Source organism: Bombus flavifrons, chromosome 10 (genome assembly GCF_040668555.2).
Source record: "Bombus flavifrons isolate JBK064 chromosome 10, iyBomFlav1_principal, whole genome shotgun sequence".
NCBI lineage: Eukaryota > Metazoa > Arthropoda > Insecta > Hymenoptera > Apidae > Bombus > Bombus flavifrons.
Genome location: NC_138451.1, coordinates 1,757,776 through 1,771,259, shown reverse-complemented (window position 1 = coordinate 1,771,259; position 13,484 = coordinate 1,757,776). Strand labels below are relative to the sequence as shown.

The following is a 13,484-nucleotide window of genomic DNA, read 5'->3' as shown; positions in this document are numbered from 1 at the left end:
GCATTGAGCTAATTGAGCTGCCGCCCGAAAAGGTAGGTTCAACTTGTCCAATGACCCGAAAGGAGAGGGCATGGTTTTTCCAAGTCGCGCGCCGACAACCTATGCGCGCCGTTCCCCGGGCGGTAGACGCCTGAAAGTGGATGGTAATTAACGAACATCTATTAGCGAAGCTAGTATGAGTTCTATACTCGAGCAATGGCGCGGTCGGCCTTAAAGCCGAGCCCTTGCACGCTCAAACTACTTGACTCCCTCATACAGTCGGCGCACTCCGACTTCTGTCGTACGGATATTCCGCAGCAGTCCAAATAGAGCGTTGGCTGTCGTCGTCACTTTGGGAACCAGGAGCTTGAAATGCAGCCCGAACATGCATTGACTGTCGATGGCGAGACCCAGGTATTTCATCTGAGGTCCTACTTCAACCTCCGCTCCGCTTATGTCCAAGCACAGGTCGGGCGGAGGAGCCCCCCACGTCGGTAGTCGTCAGACCATATGGCTAACGACTTGACTGGGAACACCTTCAGACCCAGCCTACGTATAGCTCGTATCACGCAAGGGGCGGCAAGCTCTCCGTGGCGCAGCGTCTCGTGCCACCAGCGTCCTCCGTCCAAGACCAATGTGTCGTCCGCGTAACGCAACATGCCTGAGTCTGGGGGCATGGGGCAACGAAGCACCGCGTCGTATCCGATGATCCACAGAATCGGACCCAAAACCGAACCCTGCGGATTCCCGCGCCCAACCAACCACTGCCCTTTTCCAATCTTGCCGGTGTAGCCGACCGATCTGTCACTCAGGTAGGCCCGTACGACACGAATGATGTAGGGAGGCACCTCGAAAAATTCCAGGGCCCCCAATATCCCGTCCAGGGGTATGGTGTTGAATGCATGGACTATGTCCAAAGAGACTACCAGCGCTACCCCACCCCGGGAAACCATGGCCCGTGACATCTCTCGTAGCCGGTTTAATGCATCCATCATCGAGCGGCCCCGCCGGAAGCTGTACTGACTTTCGTGCCAACCGAGCACTTGCCTTGACATGTGGGGCTCCAAGCGGGCGGCAATGACTCTTTCGAAGAGCTTACCCACTTCATCCAGTAGGCATACCGGAGGATATGCCGTTGGCGAGTCTGTCGATTGACCCTCCTTCCGAAGCAGGACCAGCCTCGCTATGCGCCATATCCGAGGGTATACTCCCTCCCTCAGACACTTTGTAAATAGGTGACGTAGTCTGGGAGCCATGACCGCCATCGTCTCCGCCTACATCCGTCCAGGGATTCCGTCCGGGCCCGGCGCCACGTTGCGGGAGGCCATGTTATTCGTCGCATTTAACATCTCCTCCTCCGCAACCCCTAGTTCCTCGCTCCATTCCACTTTCCAAGTCGAGGCAGTAGCGGCTGCCCCGGGCTGTCCTCCTGTGGCGGGAACAGTGTGCGAATGACCTTTTCCAGCAATGCCGGATCCATATCTGGCGTCAGTGGTGGAGATCACTTCCTCGTCATGAAGCTGTGTACGGCGGGCTCTCTGGAACCGCCTGCGGCCACAAATGCATCTCGCCCGTAGCTCTGCGATATCCGGGGTCCACCAGTACACATTCCCATTCCGTCTAGACCCAGGCACGGGGCGCAGCATTGACGCATTACATTTCATGTCTCGGCGAATGTTCTCCGCCTTCTCGTCCACGCTTGTCTCCTCTGTACTGGCGTCCCTGTTCCAGGCCGCGACAATGGCTGCTGTCTAGAACATCTCGTTGTCTCTATCCTTGAGGCGCCATCTTGGTGGCAGACGGGAGCGTTCCTTTCCCCCAATGCCGCGGGCCTCTTGCGCGGGTATTGTCTCCGGACCGATATACCGTTACCAAACCTACTAGCACTATAAATTACTTTCCCACTGTACTTCAACTGATTGCATGTTTTAGATAGTTCATAAGTACGATTTATACTTTGTAGTAACGACTCAGCGATTATAGGCTATACCTTAATTTGTTATTTTAAATAAATTCGACGGTTACGACAACAAACGATAACCTCAAATAAACCTCACGGTCAAACTTCCGATATACCTTGTCCTCTACCTATTTCTTTATAAAATACCTGAATCAAATATTGATGTTAGGAAGTAATGGATTGTAGACTTAGGTACTGAAACTTATTCTATTATGGGAGCAGCTGCCACAAGCAGGTATTTAATCATTCTAACTAAAGACAAATTGTATCGACTAAATATTTATTATGTAATTATAAAATAAATTATAGAATCATGTGGTACAGTTTAATGTCATCATCCATTCCTATAACCATTCAATTATTATATGTAGCAGCGCAAGTGTCAAAGGACGACGCGAATTGAGGGCGACTTATGTTGTTGTTTTGCCTCGGGGCATTGACACAGCCTTGACGCATGAAACATAACGACAAATAAACTTCGGGAAAAAGAATGTCGCCGCTACATACAACCGTCGAATGAAGAGGAATTTGAATTTTCCGACTCTCCCCCGACCAGTATAAATAAACGGTCGCGATCGCGAGCGACACAGAATCGTACAGTATTTACACAGTATCTCTGAGTATCTCCGAGTATCACGAGTATCTCACTGTATCTACAATATCTTCGAGTGTCTACAGAGCTACGCGACGAACATTTACGAATATTTATTCCGCGATTTTATTTTGCGATTTATACTTTGTACTAACGACTCACGCATACGGCTGTATATTAATTTATTATTCTAAATATATTCAACGGTTTCAACAACGTGCAATCTCGTCATTAAACCTCACATGCCAACATCCTCTTCACATAAACATCTACATATACAATATCGCATATCATTTGTAAAAGTATATTCCATACCAAATACTATTGCAATTGAGCCACTCAGAAGACAAACTGATTAATTATATTTTCCGATATCACCTCTATGTATATAGAGATATAATACTAAATACTAAAATATATCATAAGTATTTCATATTTGAAATAACAGTCAACTTAACGGAATTAATATGTTTGACTTCTATGCGGCTCAAGTCATGTATCAATATATGTACAGTCTGTGGTTTTAATATTTTAAGCGTGTATTGTATACAGGACACTTATCTTTAATAAATTTTGCAAATCTGTTCATAGCAAGTGATGGATCATTAGGCCAATGCCAAATAAGGTCGACTTTTAAAAGATTCAATGAAACTTGCTTTTGCTGAACTTTGTCTATGAAGGTCGAGTATCTTCTCGTTTGTTTTGCAATTAAAAACATACGTCATGGAACGTGTTTTACTGACGTACCGATTCCAAGGATTAGCAGTGCTTCTTAAAAATATTACACTGTGTGGTATGAAATATAATTTGCCCTTATTGTAACCATTAACATCTAAAGTCTTTTCTGGAAGTTCGTATACTAGGCATCGCAATTATTCTTCATTTTACGTTGTGTTACTCGCAACTTTTCACATATAACCAACTGGAAATAGTTCTTTGGCACGTATTCGAGTATAGTTATTTCCTACTGGTTTCCACAAAGCTTCACAGAACAACTTCGTATCCTCGTTCCTTTAAACAAAAGTCATACATTAGTATTACGCAAAAGTACTCCTTCAAAAAACATTTCATTACTGGAAATCTATAAGTTTATTATTGAATTCCTCCTAAGTAGAATGCATATGCAATGCAAGTACTTTTTGCTAATGTCTAAACTCCTTAGTCATTTCATATACAACTTCTACGTATACAAGTGTATTTGGTAGTAATTCTATGCCAATGTCATCGACTCGAACCCAAGAGTTCTTTCTATATATATATACGTTACTCCTTCCCATGCCCATATAAAATGTAGCGTTCTTCTTATCATCATCAGCCTTGGCTTTGTACCACATGGCATACAAAACCAGTCATATGGTGATAATAATGCATTTTCAATGTTAAATTCCATCAATTGTACTGGATTAATAGTAAGGAATGTAGTGTCTTTCAAAAGAGTATTCAATTTATCTTTTCGTTTCATGTGTCTTGGGATTGTTCTAGTTTCATCAGGAAGTTTCTAATACTCTAGACATTGTTTGCGTACATCAGCTTGTTTTGTCTCAACAAAAGTATATCCTCGTAAAATGCAGCAATTTTACACAGACCTGTTATTTGCTTTCTGCCTAAATTTTTGCTAGAAGCACGTAGATATTGAATAAATTGTTTCTCTCTTTTTAATTCATTATATGATACTAATTGCAAAACATCGTCATTTTTACCACCTTTTAAAAGCAGACGATTAACATGCTTCAGATATTCCACAACATCTTGTGTCCCACCTCGTTTCTTCTTATATATTAAGTAACGTTCTAAATTTGCTGGTCTAGAAGAGTTTGTTTTAAAAATACAAACTTCTTCAAAGCAGCGATACATTAGATAAGATAAACCAGCACTAAAGGGTGTAAAAAGGTCAAATAATTTTGTCACAAAATGACCACCCTCTCTTCATCAATGCTATTAAACATTGATAAAGATACAGACGTTTTGAAACAATTTCTTATATATTTTCTTGTCCTTCTACTGAAAATCCTCCATCAGACATCAGTAAATATACTCCTTTGCCATGGGTATGCTGCATTATAAGATTTGTAGATGCCTCTTGATTATCTGGATCAAAAACATCACCATTTTCTTTTGGTCCATAGTATGGATGAAATGTTTTACAAGCACACGCGTAAAAATCTGCTAATTTGAAATCATTTTCATTCTTTAGAGTAAGTCCAAATCCTTTAGCACGCCATTTCTTTCGCCATAGAACATATTCACTAAAACCACCTGGTCCAGCACAAACATCTGCAATGTATAGCAGCTCATTGTCTCCCAAACCTTCTGGGTTAGTAAACATAAAGTTACATGCTCTATCTATATTTGCTATTTAAACAGCAACACGATTTAAGAAAAATGCTCCACGAATTGTTTCATAAGGATTAAAACGTGTCCTCGCTCGATGCACTTCAACGTCAGCCAAATGATCGAATGCTGTTTTTGCATTGATAATATTTTTCACTATACCTTCACAACAGAAATCAATTTCATCATCTATGGTCAACTTTTTAGGTCCCTGATGTAACCAGTGCTGCATTTCTTCTAATGCAGGTATATTAGAATTTGGATTTCTTATCCATTTTATATCTTCTACACACATTATTACTTACTCTGCAGGATTCCATTTAAGACCTGAAGCTTCAAGTCCAGGAACATGATGTCCAGAACCTCTAAGACCATGCTGTTTAGGTGCTTGAACTGACTCTAAACGACCTTGTCTATTTTTTCCAAGGCCGTAACCTTTTTTATATCCCACCATTCGCATTATCCTTTTACTCTTATCGAGGAGATTGTTTGACTCTTGTGTTATTACTTCTATTCTTGTATTGTTAAGTCCCTTTTTATCAATATCCCCCTCGTCAAATTCACTTGAACTTCTACGAATTTTTTGTCGTTTACTATGATTATGAGTATCTCCTTCACATTTCTTCCTTTTTGTCCTAGTTTCCAATTCTTCTTGCATGGTATGTTGATGCATCAATCGAATAACAATACACTCACGTACAAGAATATTGTAATATTCAGTAACAACGATAGAATTAACCAGTTCACAAGTATAAAAAAGTTACTTTATACACTGTGACTAAATAATATCCAAGAAACGCGTTAAAACATGCATAGAAAATACATGCATCACTCTGAGAAATCACTCCGCTCTTTCGTTACCAACTAGTCGCAGAGTGAGACTGACTGAAGCGGCCCAGATGCAACGCCAAGATAACCCAAGTGGCTACTGCCCCGCCATTTATAGTAACCCGACAGCACAGGATAATACTTGAATTGTTCTCTAAATGTAGAATTTATTTACATCAACAATATATATGTCGGGTAGATCGGGTTGGCGTTAGACTTAGGGGCGTGTAACGTATCTTCATTAGGACAAGCTATCGTTGTTGTTCAATGGAGATTATATTTACAATTATAAGTACAAATGTTGATTTAACAGAGTTTGACAATTAAACGTGGTGATTAGACATTCTTGATGTTAAAGACAATGTTCTTAGGTTCAATAACGAAACCACGATCAACAGGAAAACTCTTTGTACAAGTGAATATATTTTTAAACACAAAGTCACGTTAGCTGTGACGCACGGTATCTTTCTGACTGACCGACAAGACGATGTATGTAAACTCTCCAAGGTGATCACAAGAATAAAAGACTGATACGATCACATTTGTCAGTTGCATATTGACCGGGGATATCAACAAAATTCCAGGCGCCATTACTAGGCAGACCCGCGTAGAGCCGCCATTGCTCCTGCCCGGGACTTGTTTGTTTATACAGCGTGTATCCCTCAATATTGGTACTTCTTCTATTAAGTAAAAACGTTCATCCCGTGACCGTGGCTACGTTCGACGATCAGTTGCGTCATCTCGAGCCTAAGCCCACTGTCACAAATCTCGGGAAAACATAATCATTTTTTTTTATATGTCGGGTTATGGTTGGAATTTTGGGCGCGTAACAACTCTTCACGTGAATTAACCATTGTTTTACACAACCGAGATTATATTTACACGTATACATAAGTCTACTACAAAGATTAACAAATAATAAGTCTAGTGAATAATAAGCTTAACAAATAATAAGTTAGTGGATGACAAGTTGAACGAATAATAAGTCTAACAAATAATAAGTCTAATGAATAATAAGTTTAACGAATAGTAAGTTCAATGAATAGTATGATTTACGAACAATAAGTTTAATGAACGCTATTAACAATATTTTTGAGTTCAAACGAATCCACGGCCAACGGGATAACTCTTTACAAAGCGTAGACTGATCTTAAGCACAGAAATACGATGGTTGAAAACTCAACGTGTCACTCTTCAAAGCAGTCGCAAGAATGCCAGCCTCGTAGAGATTTTTCTCGCTGTACGATTGCATTTGTTTTTCTATGCACGTTTGGAAGCATCGAGAAGGTTTCAAACGCCGTTGCTAGGCAGACTCGTTGGAAGCATCGAGAAAGTTCCAAACGCCGTTGTTAGGCAGTTTCTGCCTGGAGTTTGATTAGTAATACAATGTATGACCCATTGTATCACACGTGGCTAGGCCCGCTCCCGAGGCCGCATGCCGCCACAACCACATTTCTCGGAAAACCCATACAACCACTCCAGACCTCCGTTAGGCAAAACGTACATCCCGTGACCGTGGCTACGTTCGGCGACCAATTGTCACCTCGAACCCAATCTCGCTATCACAAATCTCGAACAATTACAGCTATGATAAAATCCAGGCTAGAGTACCAGAGGATGTTCCCAAAATTTCCAAGGAACGGCTTCGACTCTCCTTTCATCTCCGACATATATATATATATATATATATATGTCGGAGTAGCGTTGGGGTCAGGATTGTGGGTGTTTGATGAGTCTCCATTGAAATTAGCCATCGTTGCGATATAATAAAGACACAGTTTATTAGCACAGGCACGGATGATACAAGTTTAACAATCGACTGTGGTGATTAGGCACCTGCGATACTCGTAACAATGGTCTCGGGTTCGATAACGAAACCGCGGTCAGAGGGATGATGGTTGAACGTGTTCGCGAAGTCTAAGTCCGCACAATAATTCGTAAGAACGTTACTTCCTTCAGTTGACGAGATCGCGTGAAAGAATGCCTTTTCCGTCCCGATGATGCCACAGAGGAAAACTATATCGGGGTGTGTCTAAGGGCACGAGATCATCGGATTCGTCGAGGATAGTCTTCGTTCAGGGAGTAAGGGAAATTGGCGTTGCTGCTAATTGGTCAATTTCCATATCGGTGGTTAGAAAAGATGCTAGCCGCCCTCGAGGGAAAGTTGCTAGTGGGAGACGCCGTTCGTTGAAAGAAATAGATCTCCCCTATCTTCCCGTAGTTGGGACAAAGACTGTTTATCTGTTCGAAGGACTTTAGGTAACTAGATATTAGTGTTTATAACGGCCCTCGGGCTAGCTGGTCACGTACTGTGGAGAGACATCGACATCTGGCAATCATCTTTCTCGAAGAATAGGAACTGCGTGTGGCCACGGAGCAGAGACCGTTGGAATGTTTACTGTCGTGTGTCGCCAGAGATATTTCTTTTAAGGAGAGCTATAGAATTACTTCATACCTTTGTTATGTAAAACGTTCATCCCTTGACCCGCGGGCACGTTGGCGACCGACTGTCGCCTCGAGCCCAAGCTCACTATCACAAATCTCGGACAATTACAATTAGGTTGAATAACTACAATTGTTTAATTACAGCTATAGTAGGCTCTAGGTTACAATGTTGCGGGATTATCCAGCATTCCAGAGGCTCCGGTGTTCTTTCCTCTCCGACATATATATATATATGTCGGAGACGAGAGGGACACCAGAACCCTCGCCGGAACCTCGGAGGGGGCTATGAACATGTAACGAGGGTAATTGGGTAGAGTACTGTTACTCGATCTAGTCGTATTTAATTTGCGATAATAAAACCTAGACTCAAGGCGACCATCCGTCGCCGAACGTAGCCGCGGCCAACGGGACGGGCGTGCGATTTAGAAAAAAAGGCATGGAGCGATAGTATGACCCTCATTAAAAAGATACCCATAGAGGTACCCGGCAGTAAAACACGCTAACGGTTCCTTCGGACAAGGAATATTAGATATTGAGGCACGTACACAGCACAAGTCCAGTTAGCCTAGGACCGGCTATAAAACCTGGGTTTTTTTGATAATTAAGATGCTTCTAACGGACAAGTAGTCTTTGTCTCAAGTTGACCAATAGACAGCGACGTCAACTTCCCTCACTTCGAGAACGAGGGCTATCCTGGGAGAGTCCGATGATTTCGTGTCCTGAGAGACACCCGCATCAGAGTTGCCCTCGGTGGCATGATGGAGACGAGATTCATTCTTTCTGGAGAGCTCGCCTACGAAGGTAGTCGCGCCTTCTGATCCGAGTAAGTGCATCCCGTTGGTCGCGGATTCGTTAGGGACATAGGGATACCAATCCGATTATCGCGAGTGTAGTCACCGTCTTTGATTGTCGCGTCTGGAGTGCTTGCTCACGGAATACGAATTCAAGTACGCGGGATAAGGTTATGATGGCCGACTCCGAAGGAGGCTCACCAAACGCCCCCGGCCCTAGCCTGGGTCGTTCTCCGACATATATATATATATATATATATGTCGGGGTGAGATTGGAATTTTGGGCGCGTGACAATTCTTCACGTGAGTTATCCATTGTTTAACACAACTAAGATTATATTTTCACTTATACACAAGTCTGTTACAAAGATTAACAAATAATAAGTCTAGAGAATAATAAACTTAACAAATAATGAAGTTAGCGAAAAATATATTGAACGAATAATAAATTAAACAAATAATAAAGTTAGTGGATAATAAGTTGAACGGTTAGTAAGTCTAACAGATAATAAAGCTAATGAATAATACGTTTAACGGATAGTAAGTTCAATGAATAATATGGTTTACCAACAATAAGTTAATAATCGTTATAAACAATAATTTGAGTTCAAACGAATCCACGATCAACGGGATGACTCCTTACTAAGCGCAGACTGATCTTAAGCACAGAAACACGACGTGTCACTCTCTAAAGCAGTCACAAGACGAATGCCAGTCTCGTGGAGATTTTTCTCCCTGTACGATTGCATTTTGTTTTCTATCCCCGTTTGGAAGCATCGAGAAGGTTCCAAACGCCGTTGCTAGGCACACTCGTTGGAAGCATCGAGAAAGTTCCAAAACGCCGTTGCTAGGCAGTTTCTGCCTGGAGTTTTGATTACTAATACAATGTATGTCCCATTGCATCGGCACCTCCGAGGCAACATCACACGTGGCTAGGCCCGCTCTCGAGGTCGCATGCCGCCACAACCACATTTCTCGGAGAACACATACAACCACTCCAGACCTCCGTTAGATAAAACATCCATCCCGTGACCGTGGCTACGTTCGGCGACCAATTGTCGCCTCGAACCCAATCTTGATATCACAAATCTCGAACAATTACAGCTATGATAAAATCCAGGCTAGACTACTAGAAGATGTTCCCAAAATTTCCAAGGAACGGCTTCGGCTTTCCTTTCATCTCCGACATATATATATATATATATATATATATATATATATATATATATATATATATATGTCGGGTTTACATTGGAATTAGGATTAGGGGCGTGAAACGAATCGTCGTTTGGTTTACGCATTGTCGATAAGCAATAGAGAAGACATTGACTAGTGCAGATACGATTATTATAGAATTGGACAAGCAACCGTGGCAATTAGACACTCGAGAAACTAATGATAATGATCCTAGGTTCAATAACGAATCCGCGGTCGACGGGGTGATGGATGAACGTGCCCGCAAAATCTAAGTCGGACTCTTTGTTAAAACGGGGAATATCCACCGAGCGTACAGACGCTAAGTAAGTCGCTAATACGATCTCGCGAGAGAATGACTTTTCGTCGCGATGATGCTGCAGAGGAAAACTATGATGGGATGTGTCTAAGGACACGAGATCATCGGATTCGTAGAGGATAGTCTTCATTCAGAAAGTAAGCGAAATTAACGTTGCTGCTAATTGGTCAATCTCCATATCGGTGGTTAGAAAAGATGCTAGCCGACCTCGAGGGAAAGTTGCTAGTGGGAGACGCCGTTCGTTGAAAGAAGTAGATCTCTCCAATCTTCCCGTACTTGGGACAAAGACTGTTTATCCTGTTTGAAGGACTTTAGGTAACTAGATCTTAGTGTTTATAACGGCCCTCGGGCTAGCTGATCACGTACTGTGGAGACACATCGACATCTGGCAATCATCTTACTCGAAGAATAGGGACTGCGTGAGACCGTTGGAATGTTTACTGTCGCGTGTCGCCAGAGATATTTCTTTTAAGGAGAGCTATAGAATTACTTCATACCTTTGTTAGGCAAAGCGTTCATCCTGTGACCGCGGCTACGTTCGGCGACTGGCTATCGCCTCGAGCCCAAGCTCATTATCACAAATCTTGAACAAATACAATCGGATCGAAAGACGACAATTGTTTAATACGCCTATGATAGAATCTAGATTACGGTGTTAAGGGATTTTCCCGGGGTTCCAAAGGGAAGGCTCCGATGTCCTTTCATCTCCGACATGTATATTTACGTGGAGGAAATCCGCACGGACGCCAGGCCGCTTCTAGGGAAAGCGGCGTGGTAGTGTCGGACTCTAACCGACTAAAACCTCCACGATGACCGTCCCGGCTGCGATCGAGAGAGGCCCGGGAACCGGTACGAGCGTCACAACGGAGCCTCCCCCGCGCGCCTAATACCGCCGCTGATGGAGCGGTGTGTGTGGCCATGTCACACTGCGCCTCGTCGCCGGAGCCGCCGTGCCAGGCAGCCCGATTCCCCTACCGGACTGCTTGACGGCCCCGTGGCGCTGTGCCGCCAGCGCCCAAGCCAGAACCTCACCGGGGGGCGCGGCGGGCCCAGCACGTTTCGCCAACGCCACACGGATTTCCCAGGCGACACCTATCCAAGTACTATCCGTGCCCGGCGCTGCTTAACTTTCGTGATCTGACGGGAACGAGTGCACTCAGCGCGGCTAGGAAGTTGGCGGGCAAACATAATCAGATCGTATCACAACAACTACTTCTAAGTTCTATTATTTAAGCACAGCTATAATAAATAGTTTACTATAAAGTATTGGGGATCTTCCCAGAATTCCAAAAGAAAGGCCCGATGTCCCTACATCTCCGACATATGTAATGTACAAAAATTTATAATTATTTATAATACAGTTTATAATAACATGTAAATTATATTAATTATCTGATGAACTCAATTTGAGAAAGGTAAAGATGGCGACCAGTGTGACCGATGAGGTACTTACTCTACATCTGGTTGACGTCAACTTACACCAGCGTACCTACACAATGACGCCTACGCTTCAAAACTTTTGTCGAAATTTTAATGTTTCAATGGAAAACTTCTCGTTCTTATAATATCTAACTGACAGACATGCACCACTTGTAATAGAATAAAACATATAAATTTCGTAGTTGAGAATTATTGAAAGTTTCTAATTTAATTCATAAATGCAATAATTTTTTCTAACGAAATAAGCCATTTATTTATCGTCCGGGTTTGTAGTATGACATTTATATTATAATAACAAAATGAAAATAAAGCAATCTGCATATAAAAATACTATTTCAAATCATTTTCGCCCATATTCCTTAAGTTGTTTGTAAATAATTCGTGTATGCCCTTTGTTCTTTCTGCCCCTAATCCGGCGAAACCATAACTCGCATTCGAACAAAATCAACTATGTTTTAGACCGTTCGCGGAGAGACGCGATCGCGAGATAGCGCGTCAACGAGAGTCGTAAATTCCCGTGACGATTAGATTGTCACGTAAACTTAAGGGTTGGTTGATGAAATAAAATCGATGAGTCGTAACACAACTATTGTCTTTATTTCACAGCACAGGTTTACAATGATCGAAGAGATGTTCACTATTCTAGGGTTTCTTATATTTCTCTCTAGGTGTTCTCGTCTCATTACGAAGGAAAGCTTGGTGTGGGTGTGCCCTTTTAATTAACAACGCGGATTCGCTGTTCGCACCTTTCGTTAGGAAAAGTGAGGGTAACGATCCACGATGCCAATTGGTTATAGGCCACGTTAATAAATGAAGATAGTTGGAGAAAGCCTCCTACCAACGTGGCTAGTAGGTAATATTGTTTATGGGAAAAACAAGCTTTTTCGTTAGTCAAGTATTGGGTTTTTCCCATTGGGTAACTACCTGCTTTCCCCGTAATTAGTAAAGGATGTATAACAACCTAAGGGTTGTTTCAAGGACCATCCGTAAACAGATAAGACAAAAATAACAAACTAAAAGTTTAAGTTTATGGTAGGTCTCTGGGCTAATTGAGGGTATGCGGTGAAGACCTATACACATCCGGCCTCTGATAGGAATTGACGTTACAAGATAATCGACGCCACGAACTGATCGATCTCCTTATTTCTGTTAGGATAATAGGGGTGGTCAATTGAGTATACACTGAATTAACAGGTATAAATAACAGTTTGTTCAAACAACTTGTTGACTAGAGAGATATAAACTGATAGAGCATAATTAGGTTTCTATTGTTAGACAAAGTTACAGTATAGAGTACGCAACGTAAGCTTAGATGGTGACGGGTCAAAAAATGTATAACGACTTCAGAGATGCTGATTGATCTAATGCTAAGAAACCAGTCATGAGATGTTGACTATTCTAAAAATGAGGAATAAGTGAAGTTCAGTGACGATGCTGTGGCGGAGGAAAGCGGTGTCTAGCGCACCGGGCCATTGGATTTGTTGATGACAATTTTGGCCATGAATAGTAATGTATACTCAATGAAATATCTACATTAAATGTATATTTAATAACAGTCAGCTGTAAAGTATTGTATGTGCTAATACGGAACATAAATCCATTGCA

General features: G+C 42.3%; 2 pseudogenes; both read right to left on the bottom strand.

Annotated features, from left to right (window-relative positions):
- Window positions 1-2,984: 2,984 nt before the first annotated feature.
- On the bottom strand, window positions 2,985-5,566 carry LOC138184327 (cap-specific mRNA (nucleoside-2'-O-)-methyltransferase 1-like; annotated as a pseudogene).
- Window positions 5,567-11,499: 5,933 nt separating this feature from the next.
- On the bottom strand, window positions 11,500-11,617 carry LOC138184604 (uncharacterized; annotated as a pseudogene).
- Between the last annotated feature and the right edge of the window lie 1,867 nt (window positions 11,618-13,484).